The following is a 26365-nucleotide window of genomic DNA, read 5'->3' as shown; positions in this document are numbered from 1 at the left end:
AGCTTCCTGCTGACTGTGTCCCACTGTATGATAACATCTGCTGATTTTGTCCCATCTCTCCACTGGAAAAGGTGTATAAGATGTAGTACTTCTTACAAACCTGCTTGGCCTAAGACAAAGCTGTAGCGAGATGTTTGGTGTCTTAAAGAACCCAGTTATGCTAGGTAAACATCTTTCGGTTTTAATCCCAGGTGTGGGCTATGTGGCTGCTTCAGATTGTCCACAGCAGCAGACTATTTGCCTCCTGTGTGCTTTGGCAGCGGCACAGTTCTTCCAGCTGAAGATAGTTTAATTCTAGGGACTCTAGAGAGGGGATAAAAAGACCAGAGCCCCAAGAGAGCAAGCCTGGCTCTTTCTCCTGCTGCTTCCTGCTCCTGCTGCTACTGTTGCTGGTTTGTCACATGGTCATGAGAAAAGAGGTGATAAGGAGATTTTGGAAGCCAGGTGCTGTGGTGCAGGCCTGTAATCCCAGCCCTCAGGGAGGAAGAGACAAGCAGATCTCTGTGAATTTGAGGGAGTCCAGGGCAGCCAAGGCTACATGGAGAAATCCTGTCTTGAAAAACCAACAGAACAAACAAAATAATAAGAAGAAGATGAAGGAGGAGGAAGACAAGCAAGGCTCAGGATCCAGGGCTCCTCAGGTCCTCAGAGGTTGAAACATCCCTTCCTAGCAGCAGCAACAGCTGGAGAAGGAGCCCACGGAAGATTTTTGAGAAGGAAAGCTGGAAGACCTTTCTTTGCCAGCTGTGCTCTGGAGAAGACTGGAAAATCATGGCAACTTACAAAGCTTTTCTTTGTCTCCCACTTTTTGTGAAGAGAACCTCTTCCTATCTACACACCCCATTAACAATGTGCTTCAAGCTCCTCATTCAGCAGACAGTGTTGTTTACTAAAGGGTACAAGACTTTGACAATGCACTCCAGTTTGTCCCTTTAGATGTCTGAAGACAGGCAGTCAGGTAGGCAGAGGGGAAGCCAGTTTATGTCACATACATGTGTCACCACCTTACACATGAGTCCTTTCTCTTTACTGGGGTCCTGCCACAGCACAGCACACCTTTCGCCAGCCACGTCTGCCATTTTCTGCATCACAATAAAAGACCAGGAAAATGTGGTGTGGTCAATATAGCTGTGTTTCAGATTGGCTAGCCTAATCCATTTTGTTTTAGATCTATAGCTACTTCAACTTCCAGAGGGACAAGCCAGAGCTCCTGGGGAATACAGTCAGGAGCAAATCGACTAATGTGGCTGTGGTGAGCAAGGCACAATTTCCATTTACAAGTGTGGGGCCACATCCAAAAATGGATGAGGCTTTTACCTACCAGATGTTCCTCTTGGTTGCATAAGGCCAAGAAAGATGGCAAGAGGTCCCACCAAGGGGTTCCCAACAAACAGATACTTGCAGGCAACTTTTCTTCCAGATCCTTCTAGTACACTGAAAAAGAGCAACATCCCTGTAAGTGCCCATGACACCTGTCCACCTCAGGAGAAAAGTGGCCTGAGCTGAGAGGGCACATCTGATAATGAGACAGTTTCTCCATCGGCTACTGGTAAGATGGAAGGGGCAGTGCCTGCAGCAGGTAGCTCCTCAGCACGTGATGTCTATGTACAACACTTGCCATTCCATCATGAAAGCTGACCTCTCAACCATATCCCTAAGAGAGACAGATGAGGAGGAAGAGAAGGAGTGAAAGAAAGGGGAGGAAGGGGAGGAAGAGGAGGAAGTGATTGAGGAGCAATACGCAGATAAAACAAGTATAATCTGTGCATCATTCACAAACAAAACAAGCTCATGAAGTCCTGGTCAACTAAAGACTGGGAAAAAGTCACCATTTTTTCTGAAAATGGGTCAGTTTCAGTTCTTACTACATTAAAACAAATCTCGTGGTGCTCAGTAAACATCTTAAAGTTGAGCCCAGAGTCTGCGTACTATGCTAGCCAACCCTTGGGTCAGCCTTGCCCTTCCATGGACAGCAGCCACAGTTTTATGTCCTCAGCAAACTGGGTGTGGAAGGCTATAGCTACTGACCCGGTGGTGTCTCCTCAACTAGTCAGGTATCTAGAAGCAGGAGATTCCATTCTCCTGGGTCCCTGCCCTCCGCAGATGATGACAGGAAGTTTCTGAGCAGCAGCCAAGGGTCACTGCCAAGCATCCCTTAGCCCTGTATAAGCACACCTCAAACTGCTGCCTGTCTGCTAAGAGATGGACACTACTGTACCCTGGCCTGAGAGACACAGGCCTTTTTTCTCAGTGCCTCCGGGTAGGAAATTGCCTGACACATGATGAAGACAGACACTAGAAACTTTGAAAAGGAACCTTCAAACGCTTGTTACAAAATGTCCTCCACTTAACACTTTTTTTTTTTTTGGCTTTTTGAGATGGGATTTCTCTGTGTAACCTTGGCTGATTGGAACTCCCTTTGTAGACCAGGCTGGCCTGGAACTCACAAAGATCTGCCTGCCTTTGTCTCCCAGGTGCTGGGCTTGCAGCCGTGAGCCACCTCACCTGGCTACCTAATACTTGTTCATCAACCCCAAGGAATCAGAGCTATATATGGCTCTTGTGGGAAGCACTGTCAACCTGAATGGCATAATTTTTCATTGTCAACCCAAATGCCCCATCCCTCCTCCTCTTTCCTCCATCCCTCAACCTGTACTGTGTATATTTATAAGGTTTTTATAATTTCAGGTTATTAAAACTATATGACTTCTTGAGGTTTTATCAAACAAAAAACAAAAAACAAAAAAAGAAAGAAAGAAAGAAAGAAAGAAAGAAAGAAGGAAAGAAACAAAAAAGTAGCTGGGTGGGAGCCAGCCTTCCTTGCTGGGGAAACCTCTCCACAGAAATCTTGCACTGCAGAAGGACCAGGGGCTTTCCCTGTTCATCACACATTTGCCAGGGCATCGGTGTCAACTCAGTGCCGGGCCCTAGACTTGGCACCTGGCCTCCTGGATGCTGTTCATACACTACATGGGTCTGGGCTGAAAAAACGACATGAGGAAGCACATATGATGCGGGGGAGGGAGGGCACAGACACTAAGAGATGTTTATCTGTGCAATCCACAGTGCAGCAGGAGATTGTTAGCACAGAGGGCATTTCCTTGCAGTTCTCCCTTTTTCTAAACACCAAGGTGTTTGGGGCCATGTCAGCAAGGTCAGGGGGACACAGCAGGAGGGAGGGCCTTTTTGCCATCCCCTATATGAGGTTATGACAGTCTGGATGGGTCTAGGAACAGCATGGAGTGGGCCATGTTCTGAAAGCCAATGGTGGTTAAGTGTTGCCTTGCCTTTAGAGTCTGCACTGTGAGAGTGAGCTGACAGGGCCTTTACTTAGCTGCCTTCTCAGCACCATTCCACCCCAGCTCCTCTGAGCCCACAGTGGTCACACCGTCCTCCCCAAGTGAGGAGAAGTCCATTTTGGAATATATCCTCCTCCTCTCTCCTAGGTATGGGCTTCTAGGATGGGCTTTGGGGTCTGAAACTTGGTTCTGGTGCCTCAGCTGCAGCCTGGTGAGTACCGAGTGAGCTTCCACCTCCACACAACCTCATAGGCTGCTGAGAGTTCTGGGCACAGCAAACAACCTGATGATGACAAGCTGTGCACCCAACGACAGAGACCCACAAAGGTTTGTATTTCATTCCATCCATGCCTTACACCAAGCCCGCTGCTTGTGTGAGAACAGGGCCACTGGGATTCACCTGCTGGGATCCATGGTCAGGACTGTCTCCAGGTTGACAGGAAACCTGGATCCTTCGCACAGAGCACCAAGGACCTCACAGACAGACTGCACTCTGAGGCTCCTACACCTGTCCAATAGGTAGCACAATTGGCCTGTTGTAGGGCCAGGTACTGTGCTCTCATGACCATTAACCGGATGGCACCCACTTTTTGCTGATATGAGGTGGGCACAAAGCACGACTGGGTTAAACAGAATAAGAGCTTTTTTCCTTGTGGCTATTTGTCCCTCCTGCGTGAGAGTTGTCCTTGACTTAACATTTCAGCCTATAAAGTGGGACAATGGGCAAAGTCATTCTCTTTTGTAACTTTTTTTCTTGATGACACTAGGGGCGCTGTTAATGTGGCCTAGAAAGGCTGAAAAGCTAGTCAAAGGCTAGGTAATGGGGCACTTACCAAAAGCAATGTTCCTTCTGTTTCTATTTTGTGCAAAATTTGAAGCGTATTGGTATTAGCTCTTCTTTGAAAGTCTGGTAGAATTCTGAGATAAAATCATCTGGTCCTGAGGCTTTTTTCCTCCCATTGTTGGGAGACATTCAATGACTGTTTCTTTTCCTTAGGGGTTATGGAGATATTTAACTTGTTTTCCTGATCTTGATTTAGATTTGGTAAATGGAAACTACCAAGAAAATTGTCCATTTTATTTAGATTTTCCAATTTTGTGGACTATGGTTTTTTGAAGTAGGACCTAATGTTTCTTTGGAGTTTTCCCACAATGTGTGTTGTTATGTTCTGATTGTCCTTTCTGATTTTGTTGATTTGGATATTTTCTCTCTGCCTTGTAGTTAGTTTGGCTAAGTGTGTGTCTTTTGTCTATCTTGTTGATTTTCTTAAAGGAAGGCCCCTTCATTCTGTTCATTCTTCCTCTTGTCCTCTGTTTCTAGTTTGTTGACTTCAGCTTGAGTTTGAATATTTGCAGCCACCTACTCCTCTTGAGTTTGTCAGCCTCTTTTGTTATTAAAGCTTCCAGAGGAGCAGTTAAGTGGCTAGTATGGAATCTCCCCAATTTCTGTATGAAGGCACTTAGAGCTACGAACTTTCCTCTTAGTCCTGCTTTCATTGTGTCCCATAAGCTTGGATATATTGTGCCTTCATTTTCATTGATTTTGAAAAGTCTTTAATTTATTTTTCATTTCTTCCCTGGCTCAATTGTTACTGAGTAGGGAGTTGCTCATTTCCCATGATTGTGTAGGGTTTTTGTTATTTCTGTTGTGGAGATCCATCTTAATCCATGGCGATCTGGAAAAGCACAATAGGTAATTTCAATTTTTTTGTATAAGTTACGGTTCGCTTTCTGACCGAGTATATACTGCCAATTTTCGAGAAGGTTCCATGTGGCGCAAAGAAGAGAGAATATTCTTTTGTGCTTGGGTGAAAAGTTCTATAGATAACAATTGGTTCCATTGGATTCGTTCCATCTGTTGGTTTCATTATTTCTCTATTTTGTTTCTGCCTCAGTGATCTGTCCATTGGTTAGAGTGAGGCACTGAATTCTCCCACAATTGAGGTGTAAGCATCGTTCTGTGCTTTTACCTTTAAAAACAACAGTGTTCTGGTTTTGCTTTTGTTTTCTCTTTTCGTTTTTGGTTTTTTTTTTTTTTTTTTTAATACATCTAGTTGTCCTTGTATATTGGTCAAAGATGTTCTGAATTGGAATTGCCCTCTTGGTAGGCTTTTCCGTTGGTGAGAATGGCATATTCTTCCCCATCTCTTTTCACTAATATTAGGTGAAATTCGATTGCTTCATGCTGTACTTCTCTATTAAAGAGGTGGCTCTGGAGTTGGATTAGACACCCCATCTCCCAACCCGAGCATGCTTGTTTTAAAATTTCCTACAACATACCTGTCCTGGGTCAGGAGACTACCTGACACTAGGACAAAGATACAAAACAAAGCTAATCAGCCCAAGAAAAGACACTATGTGAATTCAAAGTCCTAAAACATAAGCTATACCTTAGGATCTTAAAGAAAAAAAAATCTATATAAAGATATATTTATTATTCACACAGCATATGAGCCTGCAAGCCAGAAGAGGGCAGCAGATCTCACTATAGATGGTTGTGAACCACATGTAGTATTATTGAATACCATTAAAAATACCTAAAGAAAAGTGAAACAACCTGGTGTTTTCATTTTCTGAGTTCCTGTAGATATTGGGTTTTTATACTTTTCTGTTTAATACCATCTAGGATTCAGGTAATTATATTATTCTACAATTGAGTGGCTTCCATGACAAATAGTGAATATGCTTTTCAGAGTATCTGCCTACATCTGCAGACACACACAAATGGGTTAAAATGTAAAATAAAACCGTCAGTCTAAACTATCTTGTTTGTAAGGACCAAACAAACTCCCTTTGGAAAAAGAGACTCCATTTTGCAAAGGAAACTCGGTTTTGTGTTAAACCTAGCCAAGGGCTGAACCCAGATTACAGACTAAGCACAAACTAGCCTAAAGAGAAAATATATTCCAAGGCAACACAATCAACTCACCTTGGGAAAGTCCAAATACACTCTGTACTGGTCAAGCTTGGCAGCAGGGGGTCTGGAACATAGCAACAACCAATTAACAGAGGCTAGTCCAAACTTCCTAATACCCCCATGACTGCTTCAGCCAATCTTTTCTATAGGCAAATTTGCCCTACACCTATTACCCAACCATGAAACTCTAAGTCTTGTAACTCTCTGCTTGCAGATTTTCTGCCCAGATGTCATCCAATCATATACTGTAGAACCAATCTCTTTGTCTAAAACCTATTTTTGAAAACCCTCTCAATTGAGACTCCAGGCCACTTCCCTGCACCTGCTGCGTCAGCGCATTGGAGGTGTGTCCTGGGTTTGACCCTGCAATATAAAGTGATCCTTGCCACTGCATATGGACTCAGCTCTTGGGTGTTCTGTTCAGAGAGTCTCTCAAAATTTGGGCCTAAGATTCATTGTTATTAACTCCAAATATGCCTACTTAACATAACCAGAGCTGAACACTTAATATTCCTTCCAAAAAGGAGATAGGTAAAACGATTGACCCTTCCTGGGAATATCCAGTCCAAATGGAGCCCACCTAGGAAAGCCCTCACAGCCCACCCACAAAAGTTGCTGCAGCCCACACAAACAGGCTGCCTCTTCTCCACTGCATTCAGTAGTTTTGCCAACACTTTACACTTCACCCAGTCCTCAACTTGTCCATCAGCTTATAAGACAGGAGGCAGACCTGTCACTGCTCAAAGCTCCTACCTTGGCTTGCAAGCTCTGCCCACTATGCCTACATCATCAGCCTCAGCTGCACCTAAGCACCAAGCCCCGCCTTCCACTACTACCTAAGTCATCACAGCCCCACTCACAACACCTCCAGCACAAGGGACCGCAGCAGAGACAGCTTCTGTTCTCCCACCTGCACCTACAGCTCTTTAACTCAGCACTCACAGCTTCTCCCTGTGAATGTACAATGCTTCACCGCCCCCTACAGACATGGTTCTCATCCCGTGGGTCGCGACCCCCACACCAGCTATGTATGTTGAGGTTCTATTTATAACAGTGGCAAAATTTCAGTAATTAAATAGCAACGAAACACATGAGGGGCTGTGTTAAAGAGTCACAGCATTAGGAAGGTTGAAACCCACTGCCCTTCCCTGACCTTTGCAACCACAGCCCCCACCCACTACTCTGTCTCAGCAGGTCACAGTGCCCCACTGCTACAGGTGTTCTCTGCCAAATGAAGGTCAAGTGAGGATTCAGCCTTCTGCCCCCTCCTCAGAAAGTGACCACTCACATCATAGCCTTGGCCTGGTGCTCTGCATTCCCTGCTCACTTATCTCACCACTCACACAGCCCAGCCTACAACAACTGCCACAGCAGAAACAGCCCTTGGACACTCTTCTCCTTCAGCGAGTCCAGACAACACTCAGTAGGTATCAAAAGTTATACTGCCACAATCCAGCACTGAGCTAAATCAAGCCCTGCATCAGCAAGAGAGCTCAGCCCAGCACTCCTCAGTTAGCTCTCACAACCCCACACTAGTATACACCTACACAGCCCCATCCTGCTCTTAGGGTGACCCTGCCTCCTCTCAGGTCAACATCCAGAGCCCAGCCCTATTTTGTAAGAGATCACCTAGCCTCCCACCCTCGCAGCCCCTTACCTCCACACTGCAGGATCCATAGCCACGCCCCCAACACCTCACCACTTCCTGCTTCCCTAGTAATTTAGTGGGCCCAACACATCCAGGTTGGCCCTCATACCTCTGCCTCAGTCTGTCTACCTCCCAGGCTCAGCTCTAAGTGCTCCAGAACACTGCCCCTCCCCCTCCCCTGCCAGCACCTGTTCCCAAGGGATTCCACAGTTCACAAAGTGTCCTTCTCTAACACTTACTAGGTCCAGATCCACCCACCCTTCCACCCTAGCATACAAGCCCCACCCACCAATATTGACCTCAGCAGTCACAGCCCCACCCACAAGACCAGCACCAGTCCTTGTGCTGCAGGGCACCCTATCCTTACTTCCAAGTTTTCTCATAGACTCCTTCTCCATTCAGCCCTGGCCCATCCCCTGACACACCTTTTTGACTTCTTTCTGTGCCAGCTGTTATGGACTGTTGTCCCTGCCCTCTTTAGCAGGTCCTCAGGATGTGCCTGTCCCTAATGGTTAGAGCAGCCTGCTCCAGTAATCTCACAGACTGTATGTCTGCAGAAGACCAAACCTCAAATCTCAGCACTCAGTAGGCAGAGGCAGGCTGAGAACTGAGTTCAAGGCCAGCCTGGTCTACAAAGTGAGTCCAGGATAGCCAAGGATACACAGAGAGTCCCTGTCTCTGAGGGAAAAAAAGAAAAAGAAAAAAGAAAAGAGGGAAAGCAAGAAGAAAAAGAAAAGAATATATGTGCCAGGGGATGGACAAAGGCAGCTGAGTGTATGGTTGTAAACTTCCCTCAACAGTTTTACAGGAGCAGCTGGGGCAGTTCTGACCAATGGTACTCTGTGCTGCTGTGCATCCCCTCACCTGGGGTGGGGGTCTTTCGGCCTGAACCTGGATGCATGGCCAGAACACTGTGCGCTGGAGGCCTACGCTGCCTGGTGACCACAAGGCTCAGCCCAGAATGGGACCCTAAGACTGAAAGCCTAGTAATACACTCGAAGGGAAGGAAACTCTGGAGCAGAGTTTGTGCCCTTTGCCCTCCTGTGGCTGTGGTCTCCCTCCTGGAGGGTCTCAAGCAGTGCTGGGCCAGCCCCACCTCCTGCCACCCACTCTTCCTCCTTCCTCCTGAGTGTGGAGGCAGGCAGGTGGCAAGCTCTGTGCTGCTCCTCCTGGGCCCTCCCCTTCTTGCCATTAGGCTGTGAGCTCAGTGAGGAGGCCCAGGTCACATGCCCTGTGTGCCCTGAAACTCCACTGACATTGATGCTCCTCTGCTTCTCAACAACATGCCCAGCAGTGGGGTTTTGCTTAAGGACAGGCCATGTAGACCTTGGGTTTGGTGCTCCTGTGCCTGTCTGTGCAGTTTGAGAGTCTGGGGTGGGGGAGGGGAAGTGGCACTCACTGGATAGGATGGAGGCTTCTAGAGAAAGGCCCCCACAAGGTCTTGCCAACAGAAGTGGCCATGCCTGAGGGAACACAGAGGAGGGAGTGTCCCCTTGCCCTATTCAGGTGTCAAACTGTGTTAGTGGAAATCAGCATAGAGACAGTCAGTCCTCTGATTGTCCTGTGTGCTGACTCACTCTGTGGTCACTGCCTCCAGTAACAATCCTAACTTCAGCTGAGAAGCACTTACAGAAGAGACCATGCGAAAACAGTAAAAATTAGGAAGAACAGCTACAGCTACCAGGTGGTTTTGAAGGCCCCTGCACTAGCTCCAGGAGGTGACAGAACCTACAGCAGGGGAAGAAGCTTGCTTGTGTGGGGGCTGTTGTTTGATTATTCACTCACTCACTCACTCACTCACTCACTCATTTTCTTTACATCACTACAGAGCCTAAGAGATAAATACAAAAAACAAAGGCTAAAACAGAGCTGGTAACATGTCCTTGAAGACAGTTACAAAGTATCCTTCCTCTCTTCTTTATGCACCCTATCAACTACCTATGAGATCAACTTCCTGGACCCAGAGATGTTTATGTTATGATTTTGATGTTTTGATTAATTTTGATACAGTTTTACAGGATACATAACAGTAACATAGTACTTCCAAAAACTAACAGTTATGGCTGAGCTGCTAAAGGTAGGTAGCCTCTGTTGGGTCTCAATTCCCTAAGGAGTACTTAGTTGTTCCAAGCAGGCCTTCCCAGGAAATTTTTTATAAAGGTGGGATGCGGCTTTCTCTATAGTACTATTAAATCTCATGGTATTAATAAATAAAAATATGATGCGGTTAAATAAAAATAATTTGTTAAATAAGGGTTTGTATAAAAAGATTGAGATAGATACATATATATTTGCAAAAAAAAAAAAACCCAAAAAACAAAAAACAAAAAAATGCAAGAAGCTTTCTCATAACCTATAAAATCCCAAGTAAGTTATTTAAAGTACACAGAAGATGCATAGGTTATATAAGGAATATGAAGAACAAAAATTAAAGGGAATATTATGCTGTTAAAGTTTATACGGTTCATATTAAGCAGTTAAAAACAGCCTGTAAAGTATACCAAATTAAGGTTTTAAAATATCTGACTTGACAATCAGAGGATTGATTGTCTCTATGCTGATGTCAACTCACACAGTTGTGACACCTGAATAGGGCAAGGGGACACTCCCTCCTCTGTGTTCCCTCAGGTAAGGCCACTTCTGTTGACAGGACCTTGTAGGGGCCTTTCTCTAGAAGCCTCCATCCTATCCAGTGAGTGCCACTTCACCTCCCTGACCCCAGACTCTCAAACTGCACAGAGAGGCACAAGAACACCAAACCCCAGGTTTGCATGGCCTGTCCTTAAGCAAAACCCCACTGCTGGGCATGTTGTTGAGAAGCAGCAGAGCATCAATGTCAGTGGAGTTTCAGGGCACACAGGGCATGTGACCTGGGCCTCCTCACTGAGCTCACAGCCTAATGGCAAGAAGGGGAGGGCCCAGGAGGAGCAGCACAGAGCTTGCCACCTGCCTGCCTCCACACTCAGGAGGAAGGAGGAAGAGTGGGTGGCAGGAGGTGGGGCTGGCCTAGCACTGCTTGAGACCCTCCAGGAGGGAGACCACAGCCACAGGAGGGCAAGGGGCACAAACTCTGCTCCAGAGTTTCCTTGTTTCCTTCCGTTCGAGTGGATTCCAAGGCTTTCAGTCTTAGGGTCCCATTCTGGGCTCAGCCTTGTGGTCACCAGGAAGCACAGGCCTCCAGCTCACAGTGTCCTGGCCATGCATCCAGGTTCAAGCCGAAAGACCCCCACCGCAGGTGAGGGGGTGCACAGCAACACAGAGTACCATTGATCACGGCTGCCCCAGCTGCTCCTGTAAAACTGTTGAGGGAAGTTTACAAACATACACTGAGGTGCCTTTGCCCAGACCTTGACACATCTATTCTTTTTCTTTTTGCTTTCTTTTGTTTTCTTTTTTCTTTTTCTTTTTCTTTTTTTTCCCGCGACAGGGTTTCTCTGTGTATCCTTGGCTGTCCTGGACTTGCTTTGTAGAACAGGCTGCCCTGGAACTCACAGTTCTCAGCCTGCCCCTGCCTCCTGACTGCTGGGATTAAAGGCTTGGTCTTCTGCAGACTTACAGTCTGTGAGATCATTGCCTCAGGCTGCTCTAGCCATTAGGGACACAATTGGATCAGGCTCATCCTGAGGACCTCTAAAGAGAGCAAGGGCAAGGGTCCATAACAGCTGGCCCAAAAAGAAGTCAAAAAGGTGTGTCAGGGGATGGGCCAGGGCTGAATGGAGAAGGAGTCTATGAGAAAACTTGGAAGTAAGGATAGTGTGCCCTGCTGCAGGAGGATAGGTGCTGGTCTTGTGGGTGGGGCTGTGACTGCTGAGGTCAATAGTGGTGGGCGGGGCTTGTATGTTAGGGTGGAAGGGTGGGTGGATCTGGACCTAGTAAGAGCTAGGGAAGGAAACTTTGTACCCTTGGGAACAGGTACCAGCAGGGGGACCAAATGTGGGGGAGGTGCGGTGTTCTTGAGTGCTAACAGCTGAGTCTGGGAGGTAGACAGATTCAGGCAGGGGTGTGAGGGCCAACCTGCATCTGCATGGGGTCCAGCCCACCTGATTACTAGGGAAGCAGGAAGTGGTGAGGTGTTGGGGTAAGGGGCTGCCAGGGTGGGAGGCTAGGTGATCATTTACAAAATAGGTCTGGGCTCTGGATGTTAACCTGAGACTAGGCAGGGTCACCCTAAGAGCAGGACAGGGCTGTGTAGGTGTATACTAGTGTGGGGTTGTGAGAGCTGACTGAAGAGTGGTGGGCTGAGCTACCTTGCTGATGGAGGGCTTGATTGAGGCCTGGCCTTTCTCTCAGTGCTAGATTGTGTCAGTCTAACTTTGGGTCCCTACTTCATGTTGCCCAGAACGGCTGAAGGAGAAGGGGTCCAAGGGCTGTTTCTGCTGTGGCAGTTGTCGTGGGCTGGGCTGTGTGAGTGGTGAGATAAGTGAGCAGGGAATGCAGAGCACCAGGCCAAGGCTATGATGTGAGTGGTCACTTTCTGAGGAGGGGGCAGAAGGCTGAATCCTCACTTGACCTTCATTTGGCAGAGAACACCTGTAGCAGTGGGGCACTGTGACCTGCTGAGATAGAGTAGTGGGTGGGGGCTGTGGTTGCAAAGGTCAGGGAAGGGCAGTGGGTTCCAACCTTCCTAATGCTGTGACTCTTTAACACAGCCCCTCATGTGTTTGGTTGCTTTTTCACAACTGCAATTTTGCCACTGTTACGAATGGAACCACAGCATAGATAGCTGGTGTGGGGGATGCGACCCACGGGTTGAGAACCCTGTTTGTTGGAGGAAGCATTGTTCATTCTCAGGGAGAAGCTGTGAGTCCTGAGTTAAAGAGTTATAGGTGCCGGTGGGGGGACAGAAGCTGTCTCTGCTGGGGTAGCTTGTGCTGGAGGTGTTGTGAGTGGGGCTGTGATGACTTAGGTAGTAGTGGAAGGCGGGGCTTGATGCTTAGGTGCAGCTGAGGCTGATGATGTAGGCATAGTGGGCAGAGCTTCCAAGCCAAGGTAGGAGCCTTGAGCAGTGACAGGTCTGCCTCCTGTCTTGCCAGTTGATGGACACGTTGAGGGCTGAGTGAAGTATAAAGTGTTGGCAAAACTACTGAATGCAGTAGAGAAGAGGGAGCCTGTTTGTGTGTGCTGCGGCAACTCTTGTGGGTGGGGCTGTGAGAGCTTTACTAGGTGGGCTGCATTTGGACTGGATATTCCCAGGAAGGGCCAATCGTCTTACCTATCTCCTTTTTGGGAGGAATATTAATTGTTTATGAGTCCAGCTCTGGTTATCTAAAATAGGCATATTTGGAGTTAATAACAATGTTATGTGTAAATTTTGAGAGACTCTCTGAACAGACCACCCAAGAGCCCAGTCCAAATGCAGTGGTAAGGATGTGTTTATATTGCAGGTTCGAACCCAGCACACCTCCAATGCACTGACGCAGCAGGTGCAGGGAAGTGGTCTGGAGTCTCAATGGAGAGGGGTTTGTTATAGGTTTTAGACAAAGAAATGGGTTCTACAGTATATGATTGGATGACATCTGGGCAGAAAATCTGCAAGCAGAGAGTTACAAGACTTAGAGTTTCATGGTTGGGTAATAGCTGTAGGGGCCAGTTGGCCTATAGAAAAGATTGGCTGAAGCAGTCATGGGGGCATTAGGAACCTTGACCTGGCCTCTCCTAATTGGTTGTTGCTATGCTCCAGACTCCCTGCAGACCAGCAGAAAGTATATTTGGAGTTTCCCAAGGTGAGCTGATTGTGCTGCCATGGGATATTTTTTGTGTTTAGGCTAGTTTGTGCTTGATCTGGAATCTGAGTTCAGCCCTAGGCTAGGATTAACACAAAATGGAGTTTCTTTTACCAAAGGCAGTTTGTTTGGTCCTTACAAACAAGATAGTTTACACTGAGGGTTTTATTTTATATATTAACCCATTTGTGTGTGTCTGCAGATGCAGGCAGATACCCTGAAAAGTGTATTCAGTATTTGTCATATAAGCCATTCAATGGTAGAATAATATAATTATCCGTATACTAGACAGCATTAAACAGGAAACTATAAAAACCCAACATCAAGAGGAACTCAGAAAATGCTAACATCAGGTTGTTTCAGTTTCCTTTATGGATTTTTAACGATATTCAATAAGACTACAAGTCCTGGCTCAGAGACCCTGAGTTCAATTTCCAGCAACTCACCATGTGGTTCACAACCATCTATAGTGAGATCTGGTGCCCTCTTCTGGCTTGTAGGCACACATGCAGTCTAAATAAGAAATACATCTTTAAAAATTTTTTTTTCTTTAAGATCCTAAGGTATAGCTTATGTTTTAGCCCTTTTAAGTCACATGGTGTCTTTTCTTGGGCTGTTTAGCTTTGCTTTCTATCTTTGTCCTAGTGTCAGATGATCTCCTGGCCCAGGTCAGGTATGTTGGGGGAAATTTTAAAACAAGCATGCTTGGGTTGGGAGATGGGGTGTCTAATCCAACTCCAGAGGCAGCTCTTTAATAGACTAGTACAGCATGAAACAATAGAATTTCAACCTATATTAGTGAAAAGAGATGGGGAAGAATATGCCATTCTCACCAAAGGAAATGCCTAGCAAGAGGGCATCCCAATTCAGAACACCTTTGAACAATATATAAGAGCACCCAGATTTATTTTTTTAAAAAATGAAAACCAAACCAGAATAAAGTTGCTACTAAAGCTAAAAGCATTGAACAGTGCAGACACCTCACTTGGGGGAGAATTCCGTGCCCCACTCTAACCAATGGACAGATCACTAAGGCAGAAACAAAATAGAGAAAAAATGAAACCAACAGATGGAATGAATCCAAAGGACCCAATGTTTATCTACAGAACTTTTCACCCAAGCACAAAGAAATATTCTCTCTTCTTTGGGCCACATGGAACCTTATTGAAAATTGGCAGTATGTAATCGGTCACAAAGCAAACCGTAACTTATACAAAAAATTGAATTTACCCATTGTGCTTTCTCAGATCACCATGGATTAAGATGGATCTCAACAACAGAAATAACAAAAACCCTACACAGTCATGGAAAATGAGCAACTCCCTACTCAGTGACTACGGGGCCAGGGAAGAAATGAAAAAGAAATTAAAGACTGTCTAAAATTCAATGAAAATGAAGGCACAACATACCCAAGCTTATGGGACACAATGAAAGCAGGACTAAGAGGAAAATTCGGAGCACTAAGTGCCTTTATACAGAAATTGGGGAGATTCCATACTAGCCACTTAACAGCTCCGCTGGAAGCTTCCACAACAAAAGAGGCTGACACAGCCAAGAGGAGTTGATGGCTGCAAATAATCCAACTGAAGCTGAAGTCAACAAACTAGAAACAGAGGACATTACCAAGAGTGAACGGAAGCAAGGGGCCGTTTGTTAAGAAAGTCAAGAAGATAGACAAAAGACACACACTTAGCCAAACTAACTAAAAGGCAGAGAGAAAATATCCCAATCAACAAAATCAGGAAGGAAAAATAGAACATAACAACACACACTGGGGATAAAAAACCAAAGAAACATTAGGTCTTACTTCAATAAACCATAGTCAACAAAATTGGAAAATCTAAATGAAATGGACAATTTTCTTGGTAGTTTCCATTTACCAAATCTAAATCAAGATGAGGAAAAAAAGTTAAATACTTCTATAACCCCTAAGGAAAAGAAGCAGTCATTGAATATCTCCCAACCAGGGGGAATAAAAGCCACAGGGCCAGATGATTTTAGCTCAGAATTCTACCAGACTTTCAAAGAAGAGCTAATACCAATACTCCTCAAACTATTGCACAAAATAGAAACAGAAGGAACATTGCCAAACTCACTCTATGGGGCCACAGTCATTCTGGTACCTAGAATACACAAAGACCCATCAAGGAAAAAGAATTTCAGGGCAATTTTCCTTATGAATGCTGATGAAAAATATACTCACAAACAGAATCCAAGAACACATCAAAGATATCATTTGCCATGACCGAGTAGGCTCCATCCCCGGAATGCACAGGTGGTTCAACATATAAAAATCCATCAATGTAATCTGTCATATAAAAAATGGAAGGAAAAACAAACATGATCATCTCATTAGATGTTAAAAATCATGTGACAAAATGCAGCACCACTTCATGATAAAGGCCTTGGAGAGATCAGGGATAAAAGTTCTGATAAGCTAGAGCATTGACTGCTTAGTGATCTGTTCCAAGCCCAAGATTTTAATTTCCCTTGGGTGGGATTCTGAATATAGACTTGAGGGTGCCTCTCATCATGCTAAAAACAAGTCTGTCCAATCTGTATGCCAAGTCTTCTGGACTGAGAAAAGAATATCCATGCTTTTACTGGGTCTCAAAGACATAAGCCTACCCCAGATGTCTTATAGACACAACTTTATCTCTTGTCCCTAGTCTGTATTTGTCTCAGAAGGTTTTTACCTGGCTAACAGACTCCATCCAGAGCTGCTGAGAGCTGGACCTGCTGGAAGTTGATGTAAACCAGTCTCACAGATGTGACTACTCCCTGTCTCTTTAGCTGGATCAGCTAAACAGATGCTTTTGGTAAGTGCCCCATTACCTAGCCTTTGACTAGCTTTTCAGCCTTTCTAGGCCCCAATAACAGTGCCTCTAATGTTACAAGGAAAAAAGTGACAGTAGAGAATGACTTTGCCTATTGTCCCACCTTATAGGCATTTTTGGTGTCCATGGAGACTGATATACAGTGTTTAAAATACCAGTTCATTCATCACTTGAATTTTCCAGTTTCTAACAACCCACACGTTGCCGAAGCAGATAGATTATCCCCAGGTTGCAATAAAGAGCCAATGCTCTGCTTTAAAAGCACATTCCCCCTTTGGATGCTATGTTCCATGTCTCTAACATGGTCCGTGGTTCTAAAGGGCTCTGTGCCTCTGGATGGACAACCTGAGGCGCCGGTTCAATTGTCCTGGGCAAGCCCACCTGGTCAGGGTTGATATCCTGAGATCACCTCATTGAACCCCATCCTGTTATAATGTCTACAAAAAAGAAAAAAAAGACTCAACTAGACCTTTGGCTGTTAGCCACAGCTCTGGACCTCATGATCATCTATGGGACTTTTAGAGAGGAAAAACAACTGTAACATGTTTGGAATCAGTGCTTATGTTAGCCCTCCACATATATTATTTACTTGGAAAGTCCCTCTGCTCCAAAAAGTAGGGAATGTTTCCAGATTATTTGTATCACCTGTTTCTCTCTTATTTTACAGATTTCCCATCCAAACCAGCCAAAGACGCATTGTACAAGTTACAGCATTTAATCTGCTTTACAACCCTCCACCTCCATTCAATATTATGACTACAGTGTGTGTACTGATAATTCTTTTCACAATACTAGAAGGTATTTGTTGGTTGGAGGACATAAGAGTCTCTTGGAGATTCAGACACCGGTAAACTCTTCTGGACTTTAAAAATAAATAATAGTTAAAAAGGAGAGAACTTCTGCGGCCTGGCTTGATCAACCAAGGCTTTCCCTGAGGGCCTGACCTATGGACAAGGAACTACTTCCTTCTCAAAATTAGCATTGTGTTTGGCAGAGCCAGTAATAGCCTGGGGCCAGGCCTTGGGAGCTTTCCACCCACAAGCACTGAAGTATGGGGAAGGAAGGAATGTTCCTCAGTCTCTAAAACCAGAATTATGCATAGTAGAGCTGGTAATGGCTTGGGGTTAGGGCCTTGGGGGAGCTATTGCTTCACATCCTGTGATCTGAACTCTTCCAATCACATGGAGCTGTGATTACCAGAACCAAGGCCACTAGGTGCTCAGTCTATAATGCTCTGGAAGTTCCCTGTGTTTCCCCTGTGATTCCCCTGTGTAACTTTGAACAGTTTCCTGCTGACTGTGTCCCACTGTATGATAACATCTACTGATTTTGTCCCATCTCTCCACTGGAATTGGTGTATAAGATGTACTTCTTAATAACCTGCTTGGCCTAAGACAAAGCTGTAGCAAGATTTTTGGTGTCTTAAAAAACCCAGTTATGGTATGTGAACATCTTTTGGTGTTAATCCCAGGCTAGGGATGCGGCTGCTTCAGACTGTGCACAGAAGAAGACTATTTGCCTCCTGTGTGCTTGCAGGGCTGCAGTTCTGCCAGCTGAAGATAGTTTAATTCTGGGGACTCTAGAGAGGGGATAAAAAGACCAGAGCCTCAATAAAGCAGGCCTGGCTCTTAGGATCCCTGGGAGGGCTCAGCCTTGTGGTCACCTGGCAGCACAGCCTCCAGCTCACAGTAGTTTCATGCCCAAAGACCCCACCCCAGGTGAGGGGATGCTCAGCACCACAGAGTACCATTGGTCAGGCCTGCCCCAGCTGCTCCTGTAAAACTGTTGAGGGAAGTTTACAATCATCCACTCAGGTGCCTTTGCCCAGCCCCTGACACATCTTTTCTTTTTCTTTTTCTCTTTTTTCTTTTCTTTTGTTTTTCTTTTTTTGTTCCCAAGACAGGGTCTCTCTCTATAGCCTTGGCTATCCTGGACTCACTTTGTAGACCTGGCTGGATTTGAACTCACAGTTCTCATCCTTTCTGCAGACATTCAGTCTGTGAGATCACTGCAACAGGGTGCTCTAAACATTAGGGACAACATTGGATTAGGCTCATCCTGAGGACCTCTAAAGAGGGCAGGGGCAAGTGTCCATAACAGCTGGCCTAGAAAGAAGTCAAAAAGGAGTGTCAGGAGATGGGCCAGGGCTGAATGGAGAATGAGTCTTTGAGAAAACTTGGAAGTAAGGATAGTGTGCCCTGCAGCAGGAAGACTGGTGCTGGTCTTGTGGGTAGGACTGTGACTGCTGAGGTCAATAGTGGTGGGCGGGGCTTGTATGCTAGGGTGGAAGGCTGGGTGGATCTGGACTTATTAAGAGTTAGAAAAGGAAACTTTGTGCACTGTGGAATCCCTTGGGAACAGATGCAGGCCAAGGTGGGGGAGGGGCGGTGTTCAGGAGTGCTTAGAGCTGAGGCAGGGAGGTAAACAGACTCAGGCAGGGGTGTGAGGGCAGACCTGGGTGTGCAGGGCCCCCCTGATTACTAGAGAAGCAGGAAGTGGTGAGGTGTTGGGGGTGTTGCTATGGATCCTGCAGTGTGGAGTTAAGGAGCTGCCAGGCTGTGAGGCTATGTGAACACTTCCAAAATTGGGCTGGGCTCTTGGTGTTGAACTGAGAGGACACAGGGTCACCCTAAGAGCAGGATGGGGCTGTGTAGGTGTATACTAATGTGGAGTTGTGAGAGCTGACTGAAGAGTGGTGGGCTGAGCTCTCTTGCTAATACAGGGCTTGATTGAGGTCTGGCCTTTCACTGAGTGCTGGATTGTGTCAATCTAACTTTTGGTGCCTACTTAATGTTGCCCAGAACCGCTGAAGGAGAAGGGGGCCCAGAGCTGTTTCTGCTGTGGCAGTTGACATGGGCTGGGCTGTGTGAGTGGTGAGATAAGTGAGCAGGAAATGCAGGGCACCAGGCCAAGGCTATGATGTGAGTGGTCACTTTCTGAGGAGGGGGCAGAAGGCTGAATCCTCACTTGACCTTCATTTGGCAGAGAACACCTGTAGCAGTGGGGCACTGTGACCTGCTGAGATAGAGTAGTGGGTGGGGGCTGTGGTTGCAAAGGTCAGGGAAGGGCTGTGGGTTTCAACCTTGCTAATGTTGAGACTCTTTAACACAGTCCCTCATGGGTTTCATTGCTATTTCACAACTGGAATCTTGCCACGGTTATGAATCAAACTGAACTACTACATACATAGCTGGTGTGGGGGTCGCGACCCAAGGGTTGAGAAGCATTGTTCATTCTCATGGAGAAGCTCTGAGTGCTGAGTTAAAGAGCTGTAGGTGCGGGTGGGAGAACAGAAGCTGTCTCTGCTGGGGTAGCTTGTGCTGGAGGTGTTGTGAGTGGGGCTGTGATAACTTAGGTAGTAGAGGAAGGCGGGGCTTGGTGCTTAGGTGCAGCTGAGGCTGATGGTGTAGTCATAGTGGGCAGAGCTTGCAAGCCAAGGTAGGAGACTTGAGCAGTGACAGGTCTGCCTCCTGTCTTGCCAGTTGATGGACACGTTAAGGGCTGGGTGAAGTGTAAAGTGTTGGCAAAACTACTGAATGCAGTGGAGAAGAGGGAGCCTGTTTGTGTGTGCTGCAGCAACTTTTGTGGGTGGGGCTGTGAGTGCTTTCCTTGGTGGGCTGGATTTGGACTGGATATTACCAGGGAGGGCCAATCCTCTTACCTATCTCCTTTTTGGAAGGAATTTTAAGTGTTCAGCTCTGGTTATCTTAAGTAGGCATATTTGGAGTTATTAACAATGAATGCTATGCCCAAATTTTGAGAGACTCTCTGAATAGACCACCAAAGAGCTGAATCCAAATGCAGTGGCAAGGATCTCTTTATATTGCAGGGTCAAACCCAGGACACACCTCCAATGCGCTGACACAGCAGGTGCAGAAAAGTGGAGTGGAGTCTCAGTTGAGAGGACTTTTTTTTTAATAAATCAATATCAGACAAAGAAATATCAATATCAGACAAAGTATATGATTGGGTGACGTCTGGGCAGAAAAGCTGCAAGCAGAGAGTTACAGGACTTAGAGTTTCATGGTTGGGTATTAGGTGTAGGGGCTAGTTGGCCTATAGAACAGATTGGCTGAAGCAGTCATGGGGGCATTAGGAACTTTGGGCTGGCCTCTCCTATTTGGTTGTTGCTATGTGCCAGACCACCTGCTGCTCAGCTGACCAGCAGAGAGTATATTTGCCAGGGAATATTTTTTCTGTTTAGGCTAGTTTGTGCTTAGTCTGTAATCTGAGTTCAGCCTTTGTGTAGGTTTAACAAAAAATGGAGTTTCTTTTGCAAAATGGAATTTCTTTTTCAAAAGGGATTTTGTTTCGTCCTTACAAACAAGATAGTTTATACTGAGGGCTTCATTTTATATTTTAACCCGTTTGTGTGTGTCTGCAGATGCAGGCAGATACCCTGAAAAGCTCATTCAGTATTTGTCAGGTAAGCCACTCAGTTGTAGAATAATATAGTTATCCGTATCCTAGATGGCATTAAACAGGAAACTATAAAAACCCAACATCTATAAGAACTCAGAGAAAGCTAACATCAGATTGTTTCAGTTTTCTTTATGGATTTTTAATGATATTCAATAACACCATAAGTCCTGGCTCAGAGACCCTGAGTTCAAATTCCAGCAACTAACCATGTGGTTCACAACCATCTGTAGTGAGATTTGCTGCCCTCTTCTGGCATGCAGGCACACATGCTGTCTAAATAAGAAATAGAATTTTAAAGAAATTTTTTTTCTTTAAGAACCTAAGGTACAGCTTATGTTTTAGCCCTTTGATGTCACATAGTGTCTTTTCTTGGGCTGTTTAGCTTTGTTTTCTATCTTTGTCCTAGTTTCAGATGGTCTCCTGAACCAGGACAGGTATGATGGAGGAAATTTTAAAACAAACATGCTTGGGTTGGGAGACGGGGTGTCTAATCCAACTCCAGAGGCAGCTCTTTAATAGAGTAGTACAGCATGAAGCAATAGAATTTCAACTAATATTAGTGAAAAGAGACAGGGAAGAATACGCCATTCTCACCAAAGGAAAAGCCTAGCAAGAGGGCAATCTAATTCAGAACATCTTTGAGCAATATACAAGAGTACCCAGATTTATTTTTTAACAAAATGAAAACCAAACCAGAATAAAGTTGCTACTAAAGCTAAAAGCATTGAACGGTGCAGACCCCTCACTTGGGGGAGAATTCAGTGCCCCACTCTAACCAATGGACAGATCACTGAGGCAGAAACAAAATAGAGAAATAATGAAACCAACAGATGGAATGAATCCAATGGAACCAATGGTTATCTACAGAACTTTTCACCCAAGCACAAAAGAATATTCTCTCTTCTTTGTGCCATAGGGAACCTTCTTGAAAATTGCCAGTATATACTTGGTCACAAATCAAATGGTAACTTATACAAAAAAATTGAAATTACCCATTGTACTTTCTCAGATCACCATGGATTAAGATGGATCTCAACAACAGAAATAACAAAAACCCTACACAATCATGAAAAATGAGCAACTCCCTACTTAGTGACAACTGGGCCCAGGAAGGGAAAAAGAAATTAAAGACTGTCTAAAATTCAATGAAAATAAAGGCACAACATACCCAAGTTTATGGGATACATGAAAGCAGTACTAAGAAGAAAGTTCAGAGCACTAAGTGCCTTCATACAGAAATTGGGGAGATTCCATACTAGCCACTTAACAGCTCCTCTGGAAGCTTCCACAACAAAAGAGGCTGACACACCCAAGAGGAGTAGATGGCTGTACATAATCAAACTCAAGCTGAAGTCAACAAACTAGAAACAGAGGACATAAGGAAGAATGAATGGAATTAAGGGGCAGTCCTTTAAGACAGTCAAGAAGATAGACAAAAGACACACACTTAGCCAAACTAACTAAAAGGCAGAGAGAAAATATCCAAATCAACAAAATCAGAAAGGAAAAACAGTACATAACAACAGACACTGGGGGTGGGGGGAACCAAAGAAACATTAGGTCTTACATCAAAAAACCATAGTCTACAAAATTGGAAAATCTAATTGAAATGGACAATTAACTTGGTAGATTCCATTTATGAAATCTAAATCAAGATGAGGGAAACAAGTTAAACATCTCCATAACCCCTAAGGAAAAGAAGCAGTCACTGAATGTCTCCCAACCAGGGGGGGAGGACTGGAAAGCCTCAGGGCCAGATGATTTTAGCTCAGAATTCTACCAGACTTTCAAAGAAGAGCTAATACCAATACTCTTCAAACTATTGCACAAAATAGAAACAGAAGGAACATTGCCAAACTCACTCTATGGGGCCACAGTCATTCTGTTACCTAAAACACACAAAGACTCATCAAAGAAAAACAATTTCAGGCCAATTTCCCACATGAACATTGATGAAAAATATACTCACAAAACGAATTCAAGAACACAACAAAGATATCATTTGCCATGACCAAGTGAGCTCCATCCCAGGAATGTAGACGTGGTTCAACATATAAAAATCCATCAATGTAATCCATCATATAAACAAACAGAAAGAAAAACAACACATGGTCATCTCATTTGATGCTAAAAACCATGTGACAAAATCCAACACCACTTCATGATAAAGGCCTTGGAGAGATCAGGGATGACAGTTCTGATAAGCTGGAGCACTGACTACTTACTAATCAGTCCCAAGCCCAAGATTTTAATTTCCCTTTGGTGGTATTCTGAATATAGACTTGAGGGTGCCTCTCATCATGCTAAAAACAAGTCTGTCCAAACTGTATACCAATTTTTCTGGACTGAGAAAAGAATGTCCTCGCTTTTACTGGGTCTCAAAGGCATGAGCCTGCCCCAGCTGTCTTATAAACACAACTTTAACTTTTGTCCCTAGTCTGTATGTGTCTCAGCAGGTTTTTACCTGGCTAACAGACTCGATCCAGAGCTGCTGAGAGCTGGACCTGCTGGAAGTTGATGTAAACCAGTCTCCTTGATGTGACTACTCCCTGTCTCTTCAGCTGGATCAGCTAAACAGATGCTTTTGGTAAGTGCCCCATTACCTAGCCTTTGACTAGCTTTTCAGCCTTTCTAGGCCCCAATAACAGCGCCCCTAATGTCACCAGGAAAAAAAGTGACAGGAGAGAATGACTTTGCCCATTTTCCCACTTTTTAGGCTGAAATGCTAAGTCACAGGCAACTCTCTGGCAGGAGGGACAAACGGCCACAAGGAAAAAAAGCTGTTAGTTCCGTTTAAAGCAGTCGTGCTTTGTGCCTACCTCATATAAAGCAAAAGGAGGCTGCCATCCGGATAATGGTCATGAGAGCACAATACCTGGCCCTACAATAGGCCAAGTCAGAGGAATACCTGTCCCTGCAGCAGGCCAACTCAGCGAATAAGTTTCAGGAGGACCTGTGATTGGGCCTTAAGGGGACCTGTCAGAGGGGGGGGGGATGAGATACCAGAAGAACTAAAATTGGATTTTAGGGTCACCAGGACAAAGGTTAAGAAATAGGCCTAAAGGGGAGACCAGGCATGATAAGGTATATCTGACCAGTTGAGGTAGAAAGAACCAGTCTGGCTGCAGGAGGGCAGGGAGGGTCCTGGAGTCCTGTGTTTGGAAGGTGAAACTGTCAGTTCTCAGTTTGAATATTGACACACCTGACCTTTCCTCAGATGAGCTGGGTCAAGTTGCTCAACTTCATCCAGGAAAGAGTGCCTGGGGCTCATACTGAGAGCCCTGCCCAAGGCTGTTTGTGTAATAGCAGTCCTGGAAAAGCTTTGTGAGTCCCTGCCTGTGTGCTGGCCTGGAGTTTCCTTAAATAGTCCCTGGACTTCTCACCTGGATGTGTCCAGCCTGGGAACTCACAAGCCTCACAGATGTGTTCTTCTCAGGTCAAGTTCTTCCCCTCCATGAGATCCTTAACCCTCTCAGGAGAAGTGAGCTGGGGCTGTAAGTCCTCGACCACTGTGTGGGACCGATCTTGCGTGGTGTCCACATGACCCAGCTATGCCTATCTAAAATAGGGTTTCCTGAAGTGTATTCATCTTACCTGTTCCTCTTGACATCTTCCCTTTCCACCAGAATGAATCTGGCCAAAGACTCCCCTGCCCCAACTTTCATCCTGAGGTACTTTAAGTAAAAAAGACACTTCCTGCCTTGCAAGGTGGACACAGGGACATAGGTGAACTGTGCTACCTCATTTTTCTTAGCTTCAGATACCCACAGTCCTTTGAGGAAGGTCCAAACTTTGAATCCCTTTTACCCTACAAAGATGGCCCCAACTGCTGATATGATTCAAATCCTAGGTAATAGTCATCACCACCCAGAGATACCTCACTCACCCTAACTCAAGATGCCTAAGAGAGGCCATCCATAGCAGCTTCCCCTTAGAGCTCCACAGGAAACAGTATATGGGTATAACAGTATTGTATTTTTAACATACCTGTATTGCCTATATTCCTTGCTAGAAATCAAACAAGACACAGACAAGTGTTATATTTTAAAATTGCCTTAGTGAACCTGGAGCAGGGCAGATATCAATCCTCTAAACTACCTCCCATGGTGGGGCAGGCATGGGATCCCTGCGTCAATCCCATGCCATCTGCTTGAGATAACTGCTATCAAGTTACCTAGCACCCATAATGCCATATTCTTGCTAATGTTCTTCATCTGGGCTGAATTCTCCATCCACTCAGGCCATGTGCTTCTCCTCCATCTAACCCATGGCTGACTTCCTCTCTTCTCCTCAGGTCTCTTTCCTTCCTCCTCTTGGCAGTCCTGCCTTTTTCTTCCCAGGATTCCTCTCTCTCCTAGCCCCACCTATCTCCTCTGCCCTGCCCAGGTGGGATGGCTTTTTATTAAGCAAAAGGTGGGTCACAGAGAAAGCAAGCAATAATTAGCATGAAAATACTGCAGACCATCCCTCAATATAACAGGCTCTATGTGGTCCCTGATTGTGGAGATGGTTAAGTCCCATCAAAGGTGAATTTCCTTTTTTTTAATTTTAATTTTATTATTTTATTCAGATTACAACACAATTGCCATCCTGTCACTGGTATCCTCCCATTCCACCCTCCTGCTTTCACTCTATTCACCTCCCCTAGGTCTGAGACTAAGCTGGACATAGGCTATCAAGTCTCATCTTGGTAGCCTGCTTATTCTTTCTTTGAGTGCCATCAGGCCACCCCAACAAGGGGAGGTGCTCAAATATGGGGCACCAGAGTCTTACTGTGCTTGCTCACCTGGATGGATGGCCTATCATGGACACCTTCTCTGCTAACCTCACGTGGCTCCCTCTACTGCCTTGGTACATATACCCTTCCCTCACCAGGCAGGTTCAGCTTCCTGGGGAGGAGACTGGAGTGAAGACAGAGCCCATCTGAGCACCCCTAGCGTGTTTCTCTAGACTGGCAAGAGGAGCAGCGGTCCACTCTTGTCTTGGGGATTCTGAAGGATGTCCTATTGACTCCTCACAAGTCCCCTGCTGACCTCCATCAGTGACATCCATGCTTCAGGTCAAGGTCAGCGATGATCCCGCCTGTAGCGGTGCCCCAAGCAGGAAGTCAGAGGTGGCATTTCTGGTCCACAGTCTTCCCCACCACCAGGCCCAGCTGACAGTGGGGAGAGCTTATTTATGCGCTGACTCAGAGGTCTCCTTGCTCCTCCTTCTGGCCCTGCTCCCTTACTTCTACATATCTTAGGCCTTTCTCCCTGGGACAAGTCTGGCTCTTCAAGTACTGCAAGCAGAAGCAAAGATGCCCAAGGTAACAACACCAAGGACCGCCCGGGACTGAGGGAGCGTGGAAGCCCTCCTGTGCTGTGTAGACCAAGAACATAGGCCCCGCTCAGTGGCAGGCTGCACTATGGCAATCTAGAGCCTCTATCTAGAAAGTGATTCTCAGGTCCAACCTGTGCTGTCAGTTGGCCCTGATAGCTTGGCCATTCCCCCACCCCTGCCCTGGTGAACCCGTAAGG

At 45.6% G+C, this 26365-nt stretch overlaps 1 long non-coding RNA gene and 1 pseudogene across 2 annotated transcripts in view; one reads left to right on the top strand and one right to left on the bottom strand.

The window, feature by feature from the left end:
* Nucleotides 1–26365, bottom strand: part of LOC311601301 (actin, cytoplasmic 2-like) — a 473705-nt pseudogene that overhangs the window by 197384 nt on the left and 249956 nt on the right. The gene's annotated exons all lie outside the window — the stretch shown is intronic.
* LOC311601348 lies at nt 9531–17257 on the top strand. The gene is made up of 3 exons (XR_014780539.1): nt 9531–9582; nt 16257–16406; nt 17092–17257. It is a non-coding gene; the product is annotated as an uncharacterized lncRNA (long non-coding RNA).

Source organism: Acomys minous, assembly GCF_964271855.1.
Source record: "Acomys minous genome assembly, chromosome: 7".
Lineage (NCBI taxonomy): Eukaryota > Metazoa > Chordata > Mammalia > Rodentia > Muridae > Acomys > Acomys minous.
The sequence above is the reverse complement of the archived record's forward strand: the minus strand, read 5'-3'. Positions and strand labels throughout refer to the sequence as shown.